We start from the raw sequence: 21,390 nt of genomic DNA on the forward strand, positions 1-21,390 counted from the left end.
CAACAGATTGAGTATTTGTGTATTTTACCTTCTTTGCTGCTCAATTCAGGAGTAATGGAAAAAGGGAGAAAGTTGTGAAAGGAAAAATAAGCATTTAGAAAGAAACTAACCTGATTTCTAAAGAGTTGGCTAGCAGCTAAAATCATGTTTTTTTACTTTGTTCATTTGTAAAATAGATAAGATAGCCTTTCTCCACTTCAGGATGACAAGCAGTTCCCATTTAAAGTTCATGTCTACACTTTGTTTTAGACCTAGGAAATTTTGATTACTGAGACTTGGGACCAAAGGGTTGCCTTTTTTATATACTCCCCAGGTGCCAGCCATGCACACTTCAGTGCTGGCTAGAGTAGAAGACAGGGATTTGTCCAACCTTGAATGTGTCTGAATCAGAATCTGACTCCTTACATCACAAAGTCAAACAAGATAAAAATTGTACTGCCTTTACTACAGTCCACAAAGATGTAAACAATGAAAATTCAACTAGATTTAAAAGGAAATTTTCAGACATACTTCATTTTTGTTTCTGGACAGTTAAGTTATTAAGCTTGCATGCATTTCTGTTCCCACTGCAGGGAAGGGGTATTCTGAATGAGGTCTTGCTGTCAAGAAATATACCCTTCATCCTACTTAGTCTTGGTCTCTCTCCACCTCATCTGGCCCATAAGCCACGCTAGCTAAGAGCCTGACCACTCTCCCTTTAGAAAATCACAGCAATCACTCGAATTCAAGCTGAACTGTCCAGGAATCTTCTTAATTGTTCTCAAATTGATTTTGAGAAGGATTCCCTTTCTGAAATAACAGTGAATGCCAAAGATTGATGCCAAAGCATACAGGGAATGTCCAAAGTAGCAAGTAAGTGTTCACTTTGGGATGGATGAGAAGAAAAGCAGGTCAATAACAGAGGTACAAAAATTACATTTAGCGCTTTCTTCCACAGTTGCTTTCAACAGCTATGTTCTCCCTCCACAGCCTTCTTCTCCAAAGCACTCTATGAATACTGGGATTATTAATACCCTTAAGCACAGCTATACAAAATAAAGAATTATTGAAACCCATCTTGTTCATTGTAGCCTCCAGTTCCAGGTGTCTGCTTTCTCATACTGTCCTTTATTACATGTTCTTCTCAGCTCTTTTATTCAAGCCTTTATTAGATAGACACTGTGTTAAAAACTGACAGTGATGCAAAGAATCATATACTGTGGCTACTTCCAGGAAAAATCTTGCTATCTGGTTTATGCTGTAGGATTAGATACACGTAAGCATATTTAGTCAATCCTTACAAGCAATTAACCCTACCTAGCACTGTGATAAAGAAAATCAATATCAAAAATGTGGTCCAGACCAGATGGAATTTTGCTTTGGGGCTTCTAAGTAGTGGGAATCCCTTCCAGCTGACATGCCTAAGGAAGATCTCAAAGAGGAGAAGGACCGTAAATAGCCTTGAAAAACTGGTAGAATTTAGAAAGAGGGACTGGAACTTCAATAGGATGTATTTTAACTATGATAAGAGCTCTGTCCTCAGAGAAAAGAGTTTAAACCTAGTAGACTATTAAGAATTTACTCCTGGAATATTTAGATCATGTAGCCTTTCCTATCTCCCAAATAATCTCCCTAGGTGTGTGCTTCCTCTGCTTAGATATCATCTCCCCTATATGAGTTTTGAGATCCAGAGCCGCTTATGGTATATACCCCTTTGTGTGTTTCTATTACAGTCAGCATTGCATCTGCCATGTAGTGGGGGAGTATGCATAATCAGAATAGATATAAATGATCTACTATGAAAATATCTCCCAAGTATTAATGTACATGTGAACACATGGGGATCCTATAAAAGTGCAAATTCTGATAGGTGTAGGGTGGACCTACCGGTCTGCATTTCTGACAAGTTGCCAAGTGAACCAGACACTGCTAGGCCACAGATCACACTTTTAATAGAAAATGCCCACACATGTAATCCAAAACAATGACTCATCATGGTGTCATTCTGTCATTATTCCACTTTTCACTTATGTAGTTCCCCATTCTACAATTAGGGTTTAAGTTCATTATAGAGGAGCCCATTCCTTATGTTGTCCTCTTCTCTCAAAAAATAATTATTTAATTTGGCAGCAAGCACAAGTAAATTTATCTCACCTATATAAGGAATATCACCTATCAAAAAGAAAAGCTAATAATTTCAAAGAGTAGATATGAAAACAAGTTAGACCTATCAACCAATTGCCCAAATTTAGTGCTGCTTTAAATTTAGATAGATTTTTAATTATAATTCATATTTCTGATTACTGTGTTTCTAAATAATGACCTCTCTTTTTTTATTAAGTCAAATTAGTAATGTATCACACACACATACATAAGCACAAAATGATTGGTTCAAAGCAATTTCACCATATCTATATATTTTAAATAGAAGACCTAAAAACCTCACTCAAAGGTTTATATATATGTTTAGTTTACACATAATTCTAAAGAGATTGGTTTTGCTTCCCAAGATAGCATTAATTTAGATTAATAACTACAAAGAGTGGACATAATTTTATCTGGAGCAGAAATGGCAAACTAAAAGTTTTCAATATGATGAGAAGGAAGAGATGGGAAAATAATCTAAGAAAAGCAGGCCCTCAGATCTTGAAAGCTGAGCAGTTCAGTGTGATTTTAGGTAGAGGGACATGGACCTTCATAGCCCACAGGCCCTGGGGTCTTCATGCTAATGTAGCTCAGTTAAATAATTGGCATTATTAATATGAACCTAGGGCACCAATAAAAGACTAAAATGTATTTCAGTATTTTTTCAAAGAAAAAATAGATTTGTCTTGGAAGTCTGTGGCTTAGTATTCACCTAGTTTAAATGACCATTAAGAAGATAAGTGAGTTTTATATTTTGGCATGATTTTAATTTCAAATGCTTATAATTGTTTAATGCTTAAAAGATACACATTCTATTATCTAGGATTTGTCATTATGAAAAACAGATTTTAGTAAAATACTAGTAAGTATTTGCTAAAGACATTAAAGCAATTATTTTTTTCATTTTGGACTAACCAACTTTAAAGACATCTCTGATTTGTTAGACAGGGTTTATTAATAATTTATCAAAGTATCATATGTTTATAAAACAATTTGATGTCATTTATGTTAAATGGTACATATATCATCTACTGTGTAATCTAGGAGTATGTCAGTGAGAAAAACAAAATCTTAGCAAAAGAGATAATACAAATGAAGTGCCTTTTACACTATTATTTCATATTGGTCCTTCCCTGGTGGCTCAGATAGTAAAGAATCTGCTTACAATGCAGAAGACCTAGGTTTGATCCCTGGGTTGGGAAGAATCCCTATAGAAGGAAATGGCAACCCACTCCAATATTCTTGCCTGAAGAATTCCATGGACAGAGGAGCCTGGTAGACTACAGTCCATGGGTTGCAAAAAATTGGACATGACTGAGTGACTTTCACTCACTTTACTCAAAGTGTGATTTATTCTAACTTTGCATTTGGGAGGCACATTTCCTCACAGATTTTCGTCTTTCACTGAAAACTTGATTTATCAAAAATGCATATTCCTTTTAAGAATCTATTGCACAAAGCAACTGACAGTGATATTCTGAAGAAAATTGAATATTAGGATATTTTAAGTATGTGGATAATTAAACAGATTCTCAACTATAATTCAGGGAAGAGAGATTTGGAACAATATTTTGACTTTCATGTAACAGTGATTTTTAAAGGAAATCTTCATGACAGCACAGAGTGAAAAGATCAACATTTTTTTAAAAACATATTTTCTGTACTATCAACCCATTCATCCTCAATTTGTTCTTTGGGCCTCTCCAATATGCTGTATATTCCGAGTCCTGACCCTTTTCCCTGTGGGTGCTCAACGTGCATCTAATGATGACACTTACAGTGATTGCCTTGTGGGGGGAATAACTGTTCATTTTTTCTGACATCCCCAGATCTGAATCTAATGAAATGAAAATGTAGACAAGAGTGGGTTAAGCTCTCTGGTGCTTTCCTTCTCAGAACTAGGGTAGTTCCCTTTTGCATGATTGAAATCATGCCTATATCATCCCCTTAATGTCTGTAGTACCGTGCTTAATGGCTTCATCAGGATATATCACTTTCTTTAGTACAGAACTGCCAGTGGAACACAAATCATTTAGATAGAGAAACTGTTAGAGAAAGATAGGCTGTAGTGGCTGAAGAATCACAGAGACAAGTAAGGAACACAGAGGAAAGCTCACAGTGTTTGGAAAATTATGTAAAATTCAGTGAAAACATATTAAAAGTTTTATGTTAGAACTGGGAAATATATGGAAATCTTTATATGACTACATTGACACTAATTTATAGGTAGCATTTATTGCTAGCAAAAAATCCTCTCTATTTTACTTTATTTATCTTATTGTGTGTTATCAACACTAAGTATTATACAACCTCTGTGCAGCTGGAGATTTTTTTGTCTGTATCCCTAAGGAATCAAATCTAGATCACAGTAAATGCCATGTCATAAACACTATTCATAAAAATTAATACAGAGAATTCTGAAATTTGTATAAAGAGAAAGCAAAATTATTTTAAAGGATTAACCAATAAAATAAAAATTCATATCATAAAAGAATATTTTAAATGTTCTGTCTTTCCCAGAGCTGTAAGTAATTTGTAACAGATTACTTTTTTCCCCCTGAATGTTTTCAATGTTTCTGTGTCCTACTTGATAATGCACAAGTTATCCTACCTGTTTGTCATGTTCTCATAGAATTCATCCTATTTGAGACAAAATCAAGGTCATAAATAAAAACCAAGTGTCAATATTTTTGAAATAATGAAAATAAAATTATCCAGGACATGTTTGAATGCATTTATGGATGTCTGCAGGGCACTTATCTTCTCATAAACAAACTAGATTTATATAGATTCAATTGAAGGCTTTGGACAGCCACTTGGCACAAGAGGAAATAGAAGTTAAAGCACAGAGAAAGACTTTGTATGAAAAATAATAATGATACACACTTAACTCATGGCCAGATAAGTTAATAGACTAAAAATGCCTATCCCTCTCACTGCATTTCTTGCTCCTGAAATCGCTGAGCATCTGTTATAGATGAAGGTACCTTAGAGCAGTGAGTGACTCATCTATTCATTTTGTTTGAGAGTCATGCTTTTTGGAGCTCTTTCCGGAAAGCCAGCATATGAGGAGTTGTGGGCTGCAGGAAGAAGTATTGAGCTTCGGAGCTCTGTAGTTGCTAGGAATTTTTCTGTTTTCCTTAATGATGTGAGATTCCAAAGTTTGCTTGCATACAATATTTGGGTTGAAAAGTATTGATGTATAAAAATTCACAAGAGGAATATTCCAAACAAGTTTAGAAGGCTATCTTGAGATCGATAAATGTAACATATATAAATTAACATATTGATTATTTTATAAATATTTTGTAACATGTAGTTCTGAGACAGATGCCAGGTTTTCTAGGGATAATCAATTATTTATTACCCAAATACAGGCTTATAACATATCACTAGGTCTTAAATACACATGGAAAAATAATCCGAAATCAGCACCTAGGACATAAAACTGCATAGTAAGAAGCTACTAGCCTTCTCCCGAATAATCTTATCCATGATATTTCAGAACTTCCCTGGTGGCTCAGAAGGTAAAGAATCTGCCTGCAATGCAGGAGACCTGGGTTTGATCCCTTGATCAGGAAGATCCCCTAGAGAAAGGAATGGCCACCCACTCCAGTATTCTTACCTGGAGAATTTCATGAACAGAAGAGCCTGGTGGGTTACAGTCCATAGGTTCGCAAAGTTCAACATGACTGAGCAGCTAAGCACTAGAAGTTCTATGGCATTTTATTTTAATCAAAGTCGACCAACCACTATTCTGCACCTCTATGTGTCAGACTAACAGGTTAATACATCATTCATTCATCATTCATTCACTCACTCAGGAAATCAACATAAGTTATTCTTATTTTTCCAGAGTAAAGTTTACAAAGGTAACTCACAAGTTAATGAGATCTATGACTTCAAGGACCTGGCCAGGTAATGGGAAAACAGTATTTATTGTCTACATAAAACTATAAATACGTGCATAGAATATGATTGGAAAAGGGAAGCAATCTTAATTTGTCAAAACCACTATTAGAGAAAATAAAGAAAAGTAAAAATAATTTTGCTTGTGAGATATCATGAAGGCTTTCTGAAATAGAAAATACTTTATACTTCAGGTATTTTGGAAGAATGAATAGGGCTTATAATCTGCAAAGTAATGGGAGCAATATGTTTAATGAAATAGAAGAGCATATGCTGGATTTCAGTCCATAGGGTATTCTCAAATGACGATGAGAGAGAGGCTACTTGTGGTCTTCTGCATTTCAGTTTTACTCTGCAGATTACAGAAACACATTATTAAAGGAGTAAAAATCTGGTAAACATTTATGATGACTAGTTCAGAGGAAGTATATTATGGGTACAGAGGTGGATTAAAATTGTGACACCGAGGGGGTGCTGTATAAGATAATCAGAGACAGGATTGGGACAAACTGGTAATTGAATGAAGAGGGGACAAAGAGGAGAGTGTTCCTGAAACATTTTTGGTGCTTCCACATGAGATGCACACTAGAGAAAGAAGAGCAGATTTGGGGAGTGACAATATAACCAATCCTGTGCTTTCAGCTCAGTTCAGTTCAGTTCAGTAGCTTAGTCATGTCCAACTCTGCGATACCATGAATTGCAGCACGCCAGGCCTCCCTGTCCATCACCAACTTCCAGAGCTTACTCAAACTCATGTCCATCAAGTCAGTGATGCCATCCAGCCATCTCATCCTCTGTCGTACCCTTCTCCTCCTCCTGCCCCCAATCTCTCCCACCATTATGGTCTTTTCCAATGAGTTGACTCTTCGCATGAGGTGGCCAAAGTATTGGAGTTTCAGCTTCAACATCAGTCCTTCCAATGAACACCCAGGACTGATCTCCTTTAGGATGGACTGGTTGGATCTCCTTGCAGTCCAAGGGACACTCAAGAGTCTTCTCCAACACCACAGTTCAAAAGCATCAATTCTTCGGTGCTCAGCTTTCTTTATAGTCCAGCTCTCACATCCATACATGACTACTGGAAAAACCATAGCCTTGACTAGACGGACCTTTGTTGACAAAGTAATGTCTCTGCTTTTTAATATGCTGTCTAGGTTGGTCATAACTTTTCTTCCAAGGAGTAAGCGTCTTCTAATTCATGGCTGCAATTACCATCTGCAGTGATTTTGGAGCCCCCCAAAATAAAGTCAGCCACTGTTTTCACTGTTTCCCCATCTATTTGCCATGAAGTAATGGGACCAGATGGCATGATCTTAATTTTATGCATGTTGGGATATGATAATGTTGAGATGCCTTCTGACATTTAGAGATGATATTTGGAGATAAAGATCAGGAGAGAGGAGATATTGGGAGAGAGATGTTCCTGTTTGGGAGACTTAGGCCTTTGCTATTGTTTAGTTGCTAAATTGTACCCAACTCTTTTGCAACCCCATGGACTGTAGCTGCCAGACTCCTCTGTCCATGGGATTTTTCAAGCAAGAATATTTGCATATGTTGCTATTTCCTCTCCAGGGGATCTTCCCAAGCCAAGGATCAAGCCCACATCTCCTGAATTACAGGCAGAGTCTTTACCACTGAGTCACCAGGGCAGCCCACTTAGGTAATGAAAATCATGGAAACATGAAATTTTCTAAAAAAAGGAATGAGTAGAAAACAGGTTTAAGAAATTCTCAGGAATATTAACATTAAAGAAGTAGAGATGGGAAAACATCCAGAGAGTAATGTTGAAATGATAAAGGGTATGTGAAAAATAAAGAAATTTTATTGAGTATCTAGTATTTGTAAATATACATATTGTCATTTCATCTAAATATCAATCATTTCTACAAAGCAAAGTTTAATATTCCTATTTTACTCATAAGAAAACTATGGCTCAGGGTAGGTCAGCAATTTGGCCACTATCACTTAACTAGAAAATAATGGAGTAGATATTGAACTGTATCTTGATTATCCCCAAACCCATACTTTAGTATTCCAAGTTAGAAGTTCAGTTTCACTGTCAATAAGCTAAAATTTGTGACAAATATGAGAGTTTTATATCATTTATTTCTGCCTCTGAAAACTTTATTTACCTCTACATCATTAGATAAAACACATTATATTGAAAAACCATTATTAAGCAATAGATTTATATAGATATTTAAACAAGAATTGGCCAAAATATTTGAATAAGGTATCAGTTCAGAAACATTTTTGGACATATCATTGGTTTTTCAGTTGTTATTTTTCTCAGTCATCTCTCTCTTTAGCTTTTGAAATTTCCAGACATTTCTCTTCCAGATATTTCATCTGAACCAATATGAGATTTTATTAGAAACACATTGGGAAAAAATAATAGGGCTTATAAATCTTCCTAAGACTTAATTGTACATTCAAAAGAAATGGTAATAGCAACATTACCTAATGGTGTTTAATACATATTTTATAATGCTTTTGCTTTTATTATAAATGATTAATAGGTGACAATGAAATTTGCCTTATAATATCTCCTTTAGGTATGGCTTATACACAGTCCTACTTTATACTTAAGCTCTTTTCATCAAGTTATGATGAATCTGACTTGCAGACATTCTCTTGTCATAGTTCTTACTAAGTGAAAAATTTTGTTAATGTGTCAATATTTGTCAAAGTTGCCTAAGTGACACTAGGTGCAAAGTAAAATGTTATTATTTTCTTGAAATATATATATATATGTTTATATGCAAATTATTTTATTTTTCTTTTATTATTTAAATTAGATAAAATGATTGTTTTTGCCAAGGATAAAGAGTTACTTTGAAACTTTAGTGTCCTGTTTTGCTATATAATAATCCTATAATCTAACTGCTTATTAGAATTTCAGTTTTTGCACAAGAATTCTTAAGGAAAATAAAGATGCTTATACAATTTGTCAATGATCATTAGGTTAAAGAATGGGTGCTTTATAAATGCAGTATAGACTAGAAATAGAATTAACGGATGGTGAAACACAATTGGCATCCTTCTCCAATTCTTTACTGCATATGCTGTTACAATCATTCCAATTGTAAATGGCCCTGATTTCAGACACAAAAGATGATGTCAAGAGACAACTAAGTAGCAGGGCAGATGAAGTCTTAACAGCTAAAGAGGCTGCTGTGATGCAAATCATTTTTTCCACGAGTTGGTAAATATTTCTGAAGTAACAATTGAATCGAAAATACACTGTCAATAAAAGACAGATAAAATAAACACAGAAATCTTATGCAGTCCTAGGAGAATTGTTTTTGAATAAAATGCTTTTCAAGGTCTTCACACAGTTGTCAGCAGCTCTTTTAAAAATCAAGTCAATGCATTTGGAGCAATTGTTTGAGACAAGACTCGTTGGTAAATGATTCTAAAACTCCATCCAGCTGTTAATTTTACATAGCTATTCACAAAGTAGGCAAGTTTTACAAATAAATAATTCTTCCAAAACACTGTAACTTGATAGGTTTCTTGTAAAGCAGTGTGATTCTCTGCATATTGAAACAGCTGCCCTCTTAACTTTTATGTTTCATTTATGGTATATGTTCTAGTACATTGATTGACATGATAGTTAAATGTTCACTGCCTATTGCTAGTGAATAATAGAATGTTTATTAATAAAAATAACCACTATGAAAATTTTGACAGAACACTGAGTTGAAAGTCCCTCTGGAAAGAAAGAAAAAAGGAAAGAAAGAAGACCACCCCTAGTTTTAAATAGGACATTGAAATTAAATTAATCTATCAGAAAACTTCAAAAGAGACCAATTTTGGATTGTAAAGAGTAGAGAAGAAAGAGCAAAACAGGGAAAATAATACACCTACATTCCTACCTTTTTAGAGCATAATTTCTGGTAGAGGAGACCGATCAGAATAAACATGCATCAAAAATTATGGTAGATTAAAAATTATAGAAATGGAGAACAGGTTACTGGTTGTCAACAGTTAGAGATGGTGTCGGGGAGAGTGAGGGGCTAGGTGTGACTATAAAGGGGTATCATGAGGGAGAGCTTTGTGGTGATTGAATAGTTCTGTATCCTGATGTCAGTGGCGGTTACCTGACTCTACCCTTGTAAAGTGGCATAGAACTATTTACACATTGTGCAATGCCATGGTTGTGATATTTTACTATAGTCATACAATATGTAATAATTGAAAGAAAGTAGGTAAAAAACACACGGGGCCTATTTGCATCTTTCTCAAATCCCTGTAAATTAATAATAATTTCAAAATAAAAAGTTAAAAAATAAGGTGGATTAATTAATGGACAGATTGATAGATATTTGATAAAATAATATCAAGATATTAGCAATTGTAAGGCCATTGTAAGTTATTATATATGTATAGTTATATATATTGTAATTGTAAGTTATAACAAATGCTGTAAAAGCAACAAAGACTGAGAGACTAAGAGGAATTCAACAAAGATTCCTTTGGGAAAGTGACTACAAGCTAAAGAGAGAAGTAGTCATGCAAGACTGTGGCTCATTTTGAATGGTGAGACCAACACATTCAAGGAGGGGGAATAGTTGCTTCTGATGGTAAGAATGCAAACATGAGTGGGACTTAGTAAGTGAAGGATATAGGTTGGAAAGATAAGCATATGGCTGATTGTTGTTGTTCAATCGCCAAGTCGTGTCTGACTCTTTCCAACCCCATGGACTGCAGCACAGCAGGTATCCCTGTCTATCTCCCAGAGTTTGCTCAAACTCATGTCCGTTGAGTCGGTGATGCCATCCAACCATCCCATCCTCTGTCGTCCCCTTCTCCTCCTGCCCTCAATCTTTCCCAGCATCAGGGTCTTTTCCAGTGAGTTGGTACTTCGCATCAGGTGGCCAAAGTATTGGAGCTTCAGCATCAGTAATATAGGGTAATTGTCAGAAAACATTTCCTGTAAAGAGCAAAATAGTAAACATTTCAGCCTTTTGAAGACCTGGGGTCTCTGTCACAACTACTTAATCAATCTATAGTGGAAAGCAGTCCTAGACAATACATATACAGATAAGTATGGCTCTGTTCCAATAAAACTTTATTTACAAAATGAGACAGCAAACTAGATTCGTCCAAGGGACTGTAGATTCATGACTTTTGATATAGAGCTTTAAAGGTGGGCATTTGAATTTTATTTTGATACAAAATAGAACTGATTGAATGGTTTCAAGCAGGAGGAGTAAAGTCATCTTTGATACTTTGGAACATATAGAAGATGAGGGTGCAAAATATGAAATTGTAATTTAGGTGATGAAGAAAGGTGATGAAAGGAAAATAATTTGAAAAGGTTTTAGAAAATTACCATGTTTTTCTTAAGTGCTCACAAATCTTTTGAATACTCTATGTACCCTTACACATGTATAACATAATCCTGCAGATGAAGTAGTATACAGGCAGACCTCAGAGATACTGGGTTTCAGTTCCAGACCATCACAATTGTATCACAGTAAAGCACATCACACATGGTTTTTGGCTTCTCAGTGGATATAACAGCCATGTTTACACTATACTATAACCTACTAAGTTTGCAATAGCATTATACACAAAATAATAAATTAATTAAATTAAAGTTAAGTAATTTAAATAAATACTCAGAAAAATCTCAGTAACAAAAAAGTTCTTGGGTCTTCATTTCTTGTTTCATGTGTTTTGTAATAAGTATCAGTAGGCAGATCCCATTATATGAACAGTTCTGGCAGAACTGCATTATTTATTTAGAAAAATGCATTATTCTAACAAATGCTAGCCATCATCTGAGCCTTCTTTTGGTGGAGAGTTTGAAATACAAAAGACTTACCAAAATGTGACATAAAGGAAACAAGTGAGCAAATATTGTTGCAAAACATGGGACCAATAGACTTGATCAACTCAGGACTGGCACAAACCTTCAATTAATTGGGTTTCCCTGGTAGTTCAGCTAGTAAAGAATCCGCCTGCAATGCAGGAGATCCTGGTTTGATTCCTGGGTCAGGAAGATCCCTTGGAGAAGGGAAGGGCTACCCACTCCAGTATTCTGACCTGGAGAATGCAAGGACAGAGAAGCCTGGCAGGCTACAGTCCAAGGGATTGCAAAGAGTTGGACATGACCGAGTGACTTTCACTTCCCTTCCACTTTCAATTAATTAAATATGTGCACAATATCTGAGAAATATAATAAAACAAATCTGCCTGTAGTGGTAATGTGGGTGGTATCTGGTGTCTGATGTAAAATTACCTGTATTCAAAGCCTGGCTAGTCATATACCATCTGTGTCACTACACAGTTCATTGCCCTCTCTGTTCCAGTTTGTACAATTGAAAAAGTCTGGAAAATGTCTTTGTCCACGAATAGTTGTGCTACATTTTTAAATATGATGATTGTAGAAGCAGGACTTCTGTCAGATATTTGTGTAATTTACATGTTTTTCTTGCTGTTTAACAAAATGTTGGCTTTGGCTTTCCATGACTATGCTTCTTAATTACTTCACTATCTGTGTGTACTCTGATCTCTGATATTTTCCTCTTTCATATTTTCTATATTTTTTTCTAGGTCAGTGATTGTTTTTGCATTTTGAAAAAGCTCTGTGGGAATACATTGAATCTGTGGATGGATATAAGAATGATTTTAAGACAGAACCTACAATTTAAAGGATGATTAGATAATTTGGTTTCTTTTAGAAACACATGGAAATATATACATATATTAGAACATAATATAGAAAAACTTTTAAATGTTTATTGCTAGAACTCCAAATGCATGGAATACCATTCTTTTGTCATATTAGGTACAGTCTATAGGCATTAGGAGCTTCCCTGGTGGCTCAGAGGTAAAGAATCACCTGCCAATGCAGGAAGCGCAGGTTTGATCCCTGGCTTGGGAAGATCCCCTGGAGAAGGAAATGACTATTCACTCCAATATTCTTGCCTGGAGAATCCCATGAACAGAGGAGCCTGGTGGACTACAGTCCATACGGTCTCAAGATTCAGACATGACTTAGCAACTAATTCACACCTTTAAGTTATTGGGTTTAGAAAATAATAGAAAACCCAGCTTTTCTCTTTATGATAACTTCTCATAACTTGTTTTCCCAGAATTAATACAGTCAAGAATCTGACACAAAATCTGATTCTACCGGTTACTGAAGAAATATAGACTGAATTTACTCATCAAATTTCTTATGGTAAAATAAAGAATAGTACTTGGAACGAGAGTTATCCCAAGAATTAGAGTGGCAGAATTCAGATAACTAAATGTATACCAAACCTGAAACTTGCCTCAGGTTTCTGTGCCAGCAAACCTCTCATGTTCTCTTCTTCTAATGAAGTTGGCCCACTTCATTATGGGGCCCATTCATGGCCCACATGAATACTTATACTGATTTCATGTGAGTGTACCTTATAAGGTACCAATTCTCCCATACTACACCCCTCCACTCTTATTTGCCTCTAGATCTCTGTGCTTCCCTCACCTCAGTTGGTAAAGAATTTGCCTGCAATGCCAGAGACCTGGGTTTGATTCCTGGGTCAGGAAGATCCCCTGGAGAAGGAAATGGCAATCCACTCCAGTATTCTTCCCTGGAGAATGCCAAGGACATAGGAGCCTACAGTCCATGGGGTCACAAGAGTTGGACACAACTTAGCAACTAAACTAACACAACACCAACACTCCTCCACTCTTATCTGCCTCTAGATCTATACCTACGTTTGGTGCCTTGCTTGTAAAAAAGTCTAATTACTAAGTCAAATTTAGGAATAAAAGTATCTTCACCAAAAAAATTGCAAAAATATGCTCATTTATTTCAGAACAAAACGAGTGAATATGTGCATAAGGAAATTGCTAGATAAGGAAGATATACTCTTAGGTTGGACTGAACTTAGCGCTATGGATTCAGAATGTGAACTTATGTGAAAAGTGATTCTCAAAGGTGACCTATGATGAATGAAATTGACATACCTGAAATTCATTGGTATGATGTAGACAGAATTATGGGAATAACTTTGAGATTTGTCAAGTGTGTTCATTTCACTGCTCCCTAATTACTGTGTACCCTTAAAGGACCTAGAGGACATTCCTTTCACCAAAGCAATGAGTGAGTGGAGAATTGATATTCCTGAAAAGTGTTTGGTCTATTCAGGCTAACAGTGAAAATAGGAAATGTAGATATTGATAGAAGATTCCTGATTTCAGTGAAAATGATGGCATCTGAGGGTAACAAACCTAAATAATAAGACTTAAGTGTCAGAGGCCAGGGGAGGTTATCCAACAGGTAGCCAGGCAAAGTAGTAACAGAATTGCTTGACTTATGTATCTTTGGTAATGGCTAACTTACCTTGAATACATGAAGAAAAAAGGCAGCTACTTAAGGTACAATTTAGTCGGTGTAATAGAAGAACTCTAAATCTGGTGACCATATGCCTGACTTAAATCACAGTAGCAAACTACACCCAAGTCCCATTTCTGAGATCTAAGTTATTTCAAAAAGGCAAAGCTCTTTATTATTAAGGCAAGATCAATTTCCCATGAGAAGGGATCTCCAAATAACAAGGTTGAAGACATTCACCAGTTTGCCTATGCACCAAGGACAGTAAAGTACCACTGTCTTTCTGTGATTGTTGGGTTCTCTCCCTAAACTGTTATGATACTTGTAGATTCACAACATAACCACAGTATAGCAGTTGGAATGGGTATCTACAGGGAAAATGAGCATAACAAATGAATGTCTGGCCCGGGTTTGTCTCATGGCGAGTCCATTAAATCCTCATGGTTATTACTTTTGTTCTTGTATCATATGAGTAACTACTGGGGCTTCCCAGGTGACACTAGTGGTAAAGAATCCACCTGCCAATGCAGGAGACGTAAGAGACATGGGTTCAATTCCTGGGCTCGGAATATCCCTGGAGGAGGGCGTGGCAACCCACTTCAGTATTCTCGCCTGGAGAATCCCATGGACAGAGGAGTCTAGCAGCTACAGTCTAAAGGGTTGCACAGAGTCAGACAGGACTGAAGCTACTTAGCAAGCACAGATTCTCAGCAAGTGTCAAAATCCCTGCATTGGCTCCCACCTGAGAATAGAGTTTGTTTTCTCCTGGTAAAGACAGCAATACACCTTCATTATCTTTTCTACTGTGCATCTGGTCCATGGTTTATTTCTTAGAGACCTTGATGCTTTTGCTATGAAGGGCATCATATCAATACACTATGTGCTATAATGTTGATAGGAGCTGATTGGCAGTAAGTTGCACATGCCTTTGATGTCTTAGTGAGGCATTTCTGTGCCATAGAGTGGGAGATAAATCATATGAGAATTAAGGGGCATGCCACTATTGTGAGATTTCTTGAATCTAGTGGTCTAAGTCATATTGGAATTCCTGCTACAAAGGGAAAAATAAATTGCTGAACCTCATGCACCCTACATCTAAGAAAGAAATATAGCACTCGTTGGATTCGGGGGAGACATTTTGCATCAACTTTACAGCTGCCATCTGTGAGAAGAGCACAGTCTAAGGAAAGTTATCTAACTGACCTAGGCAGTTTAAATATTAATGTGTGTATTAGTTGCTCAGTTATGTTTGACTCGTTGTGACCACATGGGCTATATATATAGCCCACCAGGATCCTATGTCCATGAAAGTTTCCAGGCAAGAACACTGGCGTGGGTAGCCATTCCCTTCTCCAGAGGATCTTCCTGACCCAAGGATCAAACCCAGGTTTCTTGCATTACACTTGGATCCTTTATTGTCTGAGCCACCAGGGAAGTCCTTCAGGTCCGCCATGCTTGTCTGTTGCAGACAACAGACTGTGGGACTTCCATAACTGCATGAACCAATTTCTATAAAAAACTCTTCCCTTACCTGTAACCTATATCATCCTTATCTATATAGATTTACATCTATATCTCCTATCGGTTCTGTTTCTCAAGAGAGCTCTCACTAATACACCATCCTCGAGCACATATCTAATCTATCTTATTGTCCTTGTATCTCACTGGCTTCATATCTAATTCCAGTCAAGTTCAGTTACCATGATGCCAGGAATCGTCTCTAATATTTAGTTACTAAGAAATGTCAAACCAGGGTGACCAGCCAGTCCTGTTGCTCAGTCCTGACTTGGTTTTGTCTGGCATTCCTGCTAGTCCCTCAGTCTTGGGCATACTGGGACGGTTAGTCACTCTATGTCACAGCTGTTAGATGCTTTGAAGAGGTTTAGGAAATGTGTGTTAAACATACTACTTCAAACAAGTTTTGAACATAAAACTGGCAATGAAGCATCAGTTTTTAAACATACAGATTAAGACATTTTATTCTTCTTACCCTAGCACAGTAATCCAAATAATTACCCAAAACATGCCACAAGTTTACCCATAGAAATTCCCTATATTTACATAGAAAACAAGATGACCTAACCATATGAAACAAATTCTCCTTCTTTCGCTCAAAGCATTTCTTGTAGAATCTAACTTTTTTACAAAAAACCTTCAATTTTAATAGTATGGACCTTATCTATTGCAGAAGCACAAGTTAGATAAAAAGTACACTTGCTAGAATTTTGTTATTTTCAAATTAAAAATTAGTCCCCTTAAGATAGTTCTGTCAATTATTTCTTTTAAGAAATATGACTTAAAGACTAGTTGTTTTTTTTTTGTTTTGTTTTTTTTAATTTGTATGTCAGAGGGTTTTTTTTTTTTTTTCCCCCTACTTACAAAAATAGCTAATTACTCTGTTTTGGTTCATTGAATTATCAGATCTCTTACTTTCAAATATTGTACAATCTTAAGTTCAATTTTAAGCTAGTATTGTTTTGAATTTTACAACAAATCTCACCAAAACATGCATTAATAAACAGTTCTGGGGATTCCATTCATATGTCACAAGCCATTTGTTTTTCAGTTGCCTGGTTTTATCACTTTTTAATGATTTGCCACGTGTCCTAAAAGACCATGCAATTAATCTTATGTAGGTTCACTAAATTAGCCTGTAAATAATGTAACAAATCATTAAATTGAAAAGCAAACTCAAAGCATTTAAAAATAAATCTATCATATTGCATTAAAAACCCTAACTGTGAATGGCAGCGACAAAGTGCAGCAAGAATAGAAGGCATTTCCTATTTGAGGTAGGGAAAATAATAAGCTAGAAGTATGTAGACTCCCTGGTATCTAGCAGGGAAAATGTTCTTGTTTAAAGCTCAATTCCTCACTTTGGCTTATACAATAAGGCGTTCTGATCATTGCATGGGTTAAGTAAGGGCTCACTGATATCTCCTAGTCTTGGATATACTCCATCTAACTTCATTCTTGTCCTGAGTTTGATAGGCAGTACTCATTGGCATTTTGTTTGGATGGTGATATATGTGTGTGTATATGTTCTACTCCACTGATGCATTTTTTCCCAAGACCCCTCAATTTCTTTGTGGACAATTTTTGTATTAAACTAAAGATTTACCTCACCAGTAGTCTTTGTTTAGGGCAGAGTTTCTCAGCCTCAGCCACTGATGATATTTGCAGTCAGATAATTCCTTGTTGTGGAGGGCTGTCCTCTGCACTGTAGAATGTTTAGTGGGCTCTCTAGTCTCCACCCACTAGATTCGAGTAGCAGTTTGTAAGAGTGGCAAGCAAAAAAAAAAACCCAACAATACCATGTTTTTGAGTGGGGTGGGGTGGGGTAGGGTGGGGGATGTGGCAAAATTGTACCTGTTCGTGTACCACTAGGTTATATTGTTTGCAATATCTTTTTTTCTTTGAAAATACAGTTGACTCTTAAACAATGTGAGGATTAGGGGCACCGATCCTCTGTGCATCATTGAAAATCCATGAATAACTTTTCAGTCAGTCCTCCATTCTGGACTGTGATTCTTCATCTTCAGATTCAATTGATCATTGTATAATATCGTAGCACTAATTAGTGGGGAAAAAACCTGCATATAGTTGGACCCTTGCAGTTCAAGGGGTTCCCTGGTAGTTCAGATGGTAAAGAATCGACCTGCAATGCAGAAGACAAGTGTTCGATCCCTGGCTGGGGAAGAGCCCCTGGAGAAGGGAATGGCTACCCACTCCAGTATTCTTGCCTGGAGAATTCCATGGACAGAGGAACTTGGCAGGCTACAGTCCATGTTGAGTGATTAACACATTCATATTTGCAGTTTGAACTCTTGTTGTTCAAGGGTTAGCTGAATATGCTTATAATTGGTTTGGTTTACTTTTCTCTACATGAAAAAAAAATATTACAGACTTAGCTGTGGGAAGCTTTTTTAGTTAAACCATGTCATTCTTTCAAATTATTTAGAAATATCAGACATGGTCTTCATATAGTTTTGATTATTGATCTAAACAAGTGCATGCATGTGCATGCACACACACACACACACATACACACATCTAGTTCTTATGGTCCAGATAGTAAAATACGATATTCAGATGCAATAGAATACAAGAGAGTAATTATTTTGTATTTACCCTAACTAGGACAGTCTTTCCAGCAAGAATATATTTTGTACCATTAAAGGCAAAACTATGTAGATTCTCACAAGTGTCTGAATTCCCTTAGGCTCTGTTGTGAAGTGATCATCTATGAGTTTGTCTAGATACTTAATGCTGTACTCTAAATTATTTTCAGCTTAAGGATTCCACTTTTTTCCTGTTTGCAACATATTATAAACCTTCAAGAGAAAGTTTATTTTTCTATCCAGTTGCCTTTCACATTCTGTTTCAAAACCATGTTTTATCACTCAAAAGTTGCAGCGGTCCGACTTATTATAGAATATTGAACTGATTTTTAAAACAGTTGGAGCATATGGAACTGAAAAAAAGATCATGATTTCATCCACACCTCCCTCTAAGTGATGAATGTTGCATGTGTTCATATTTAAAGTGCTATGTGTATGTACTATGGAAAAGGTAGTAGAAATCAAATGTTAGTTGCTTGATGCAATATCTTCATAATCTCTTGGATGACAAGATGGCTCTGATAAAGAGAGTTGCAAATCGGATAAATCCTGTACAATGCTCTACAAAAGTTTCATTTTGTCCTTATTCTGACCTCAAGAAACAAGACATTGCTATTCTATGCATCATCTCTGAATATAAATAAAATGAGAAAAAAATTCTATACATATTAAGAAGCAATCTTAGGTATGGGAAGAACTTATTTGATCTGCTATCTTAAAGATATAAAGAGGCTGGATTTGATCTTTTAAGAAATTCAGTAATACACTAGATAGAATGAGTTTTTATAATGTCCATGATATTCAGTATCTTGATGTACATAGTTAAACCAATGATTTGTTATCTTACGGAAGTTACCTTCACATATATTCACATTTAAAATCATGATTTGATTTTACTTTTTTAAATCATGGTTTTAAATGAGATTCACATGATTATAAAAAAGACTTGGCTAACTACTGTAATTGTTTTTAAAATAAGCATGCTTAAATCAAACATTGACACTAATTGACACAATTTTAGTGACTGGAAAAGCACTATGATTTACCATATTTTGAAGTGTATTTATTACTAATTACCTGTCATATCGGGGTGACTGGAAAACATACATTCACATATTCAAAATTGGTTACAAAAAAGCCAGTTCACAATAAATCTATGAATTTTCTGAATGTGAAAAAAACTAATGCATACATTCACATACATATGTACAAACATCAACATATAAATATATAATGTGTGTAGATTTACAGTATACATATATACACACATATATATTTGTTCAGTCGCTAAGTCATGTGCGACTCTGTGACACCTTGAACAGCAGCATGCCATATATCTCTATATGTAACCCTATATATAAAGTGTATACATATATAAATGTGTTTATCTGTTGTTCTGTATCCATTTATATCCATACTATTTGTATTGATATGGGGTGGAGGAGAGTAGTGCACAAGAGCAGAGATTCTGGTATAGCATTCATTAATCAAGAGGTTTTTTATTAAGTTTAGTCTTAGAGAACTGCAGAGTAAAACTTTCCTTGATTATTATAACTTGAAGAAGCATGACATAATACGTATCTATATACATTCTCATCTATCTATCTAAATATCTATATCTATACATCCTTCCCTTGCCCCTGTTATTGACAAATTTAGTATCCTAGAACACAGACGTTTTGCAGAGTGAACACTTGGCGGAAGTGATTGCCTACAGCCTCATTAGATAAAAATATCATATTTTTGATTAGCCTGTATGGATTAAGAAGGTCTTAAATTTGGAATCAGAATACATGGATTCTAGCTCTCTATTTTAACATGATTGAGTATCTGAGACTCATAATTTTTTGTGAGGTTGTGTAGGAAATGATATACTACTTGTGAAAATCCTTTATGATCTTTAATGTGCTTTACTGGTGTTTATTCTTTTATTAGCTATTATCAAGCTCAATCTAAGAGCCTCTAAAATGTTACCTAGATCACTCAGTTTTCTTAAACTGTATAATAATATATTCCTTAATTCCCTTCTGTTAATGCCTTGGTCTCCCTCTTGCAAAATTGCAAGAAACAGTTAAATGTTCCAATTCCTACGAGGTTGAACACTTCTACAAACAACAGTCAGAATAGGGAAAAAAGAAAATTAACGGTTTTCTGCTAATGACTCATATTAGGCCTCTTTGGTGGTCTAAAGCAATGGATTACATCTTTTTATCATTTCTTCCATCTGCCTGTCACAGGACTACTAGGGTGATTGCTAGTTTTGTTGTTAGAAATGTCACCCCCATTTTTTCAGAATCTTTAAAAGTAAACACAGGAAAAGTGGTGTATACCTGTCATTTAGATCAAATAAAACAAAGGTCGATGGAAATACATTTCTCGTTTGAAGAGGCTCCCCTGCTGATTTTGTTTATCAGAAAATGGCAAGTTTTTGTTCCTAATGGACTGAAATTTAAATAAAATCTGACCCTGGAAATAAAAGCAGCCATTATGACGAAATAAAATTACATACTTTGGAGGAGAAATTGAATTAGAATGCTGACTTTCTTTGGTTAAATTCTTTTACATAAGGAAATGAGCAAGAGAGACAAAACTGTTGGATAAAGTAAGCTTTTTAAAATCAATAATTGCTTCTAATTCACTTTTAAAAACTTTGTTCCAGACTTTATACAGTATAATGAATTATACTGAAATTTGTATATTTCCTTTACACAAGAGTTTAACTAAAGTCAAGAGGGCAAATTGATTTGCATTTTGGTAGTTCTTTTCAGTAAATAGAATTCTCAAAAGAGCTGAGATTTTTATTTTTTAAGTTTATTCTTTAAAAAACTGGAGTCATTAAAAGATCAAACAGCATTGGCAAAAACATACTTGAAAAATGAAGAAAATAGTGCAGCTCTTCTA

The sequence above is a fragment of the Cervus elaphus genome, chromosome 33 (genome assembly GCF_910594005.1).
Source record: "Cervus elaphus chromosome 33, mCerEla1.1, whole genome shotgun sequence".
Lineage (NCBI taxonomy): Eukaryota > Metazoa > Chordata > Mammalia > Artiodactyla > Cervidae > Cervus > Cervus elaphus.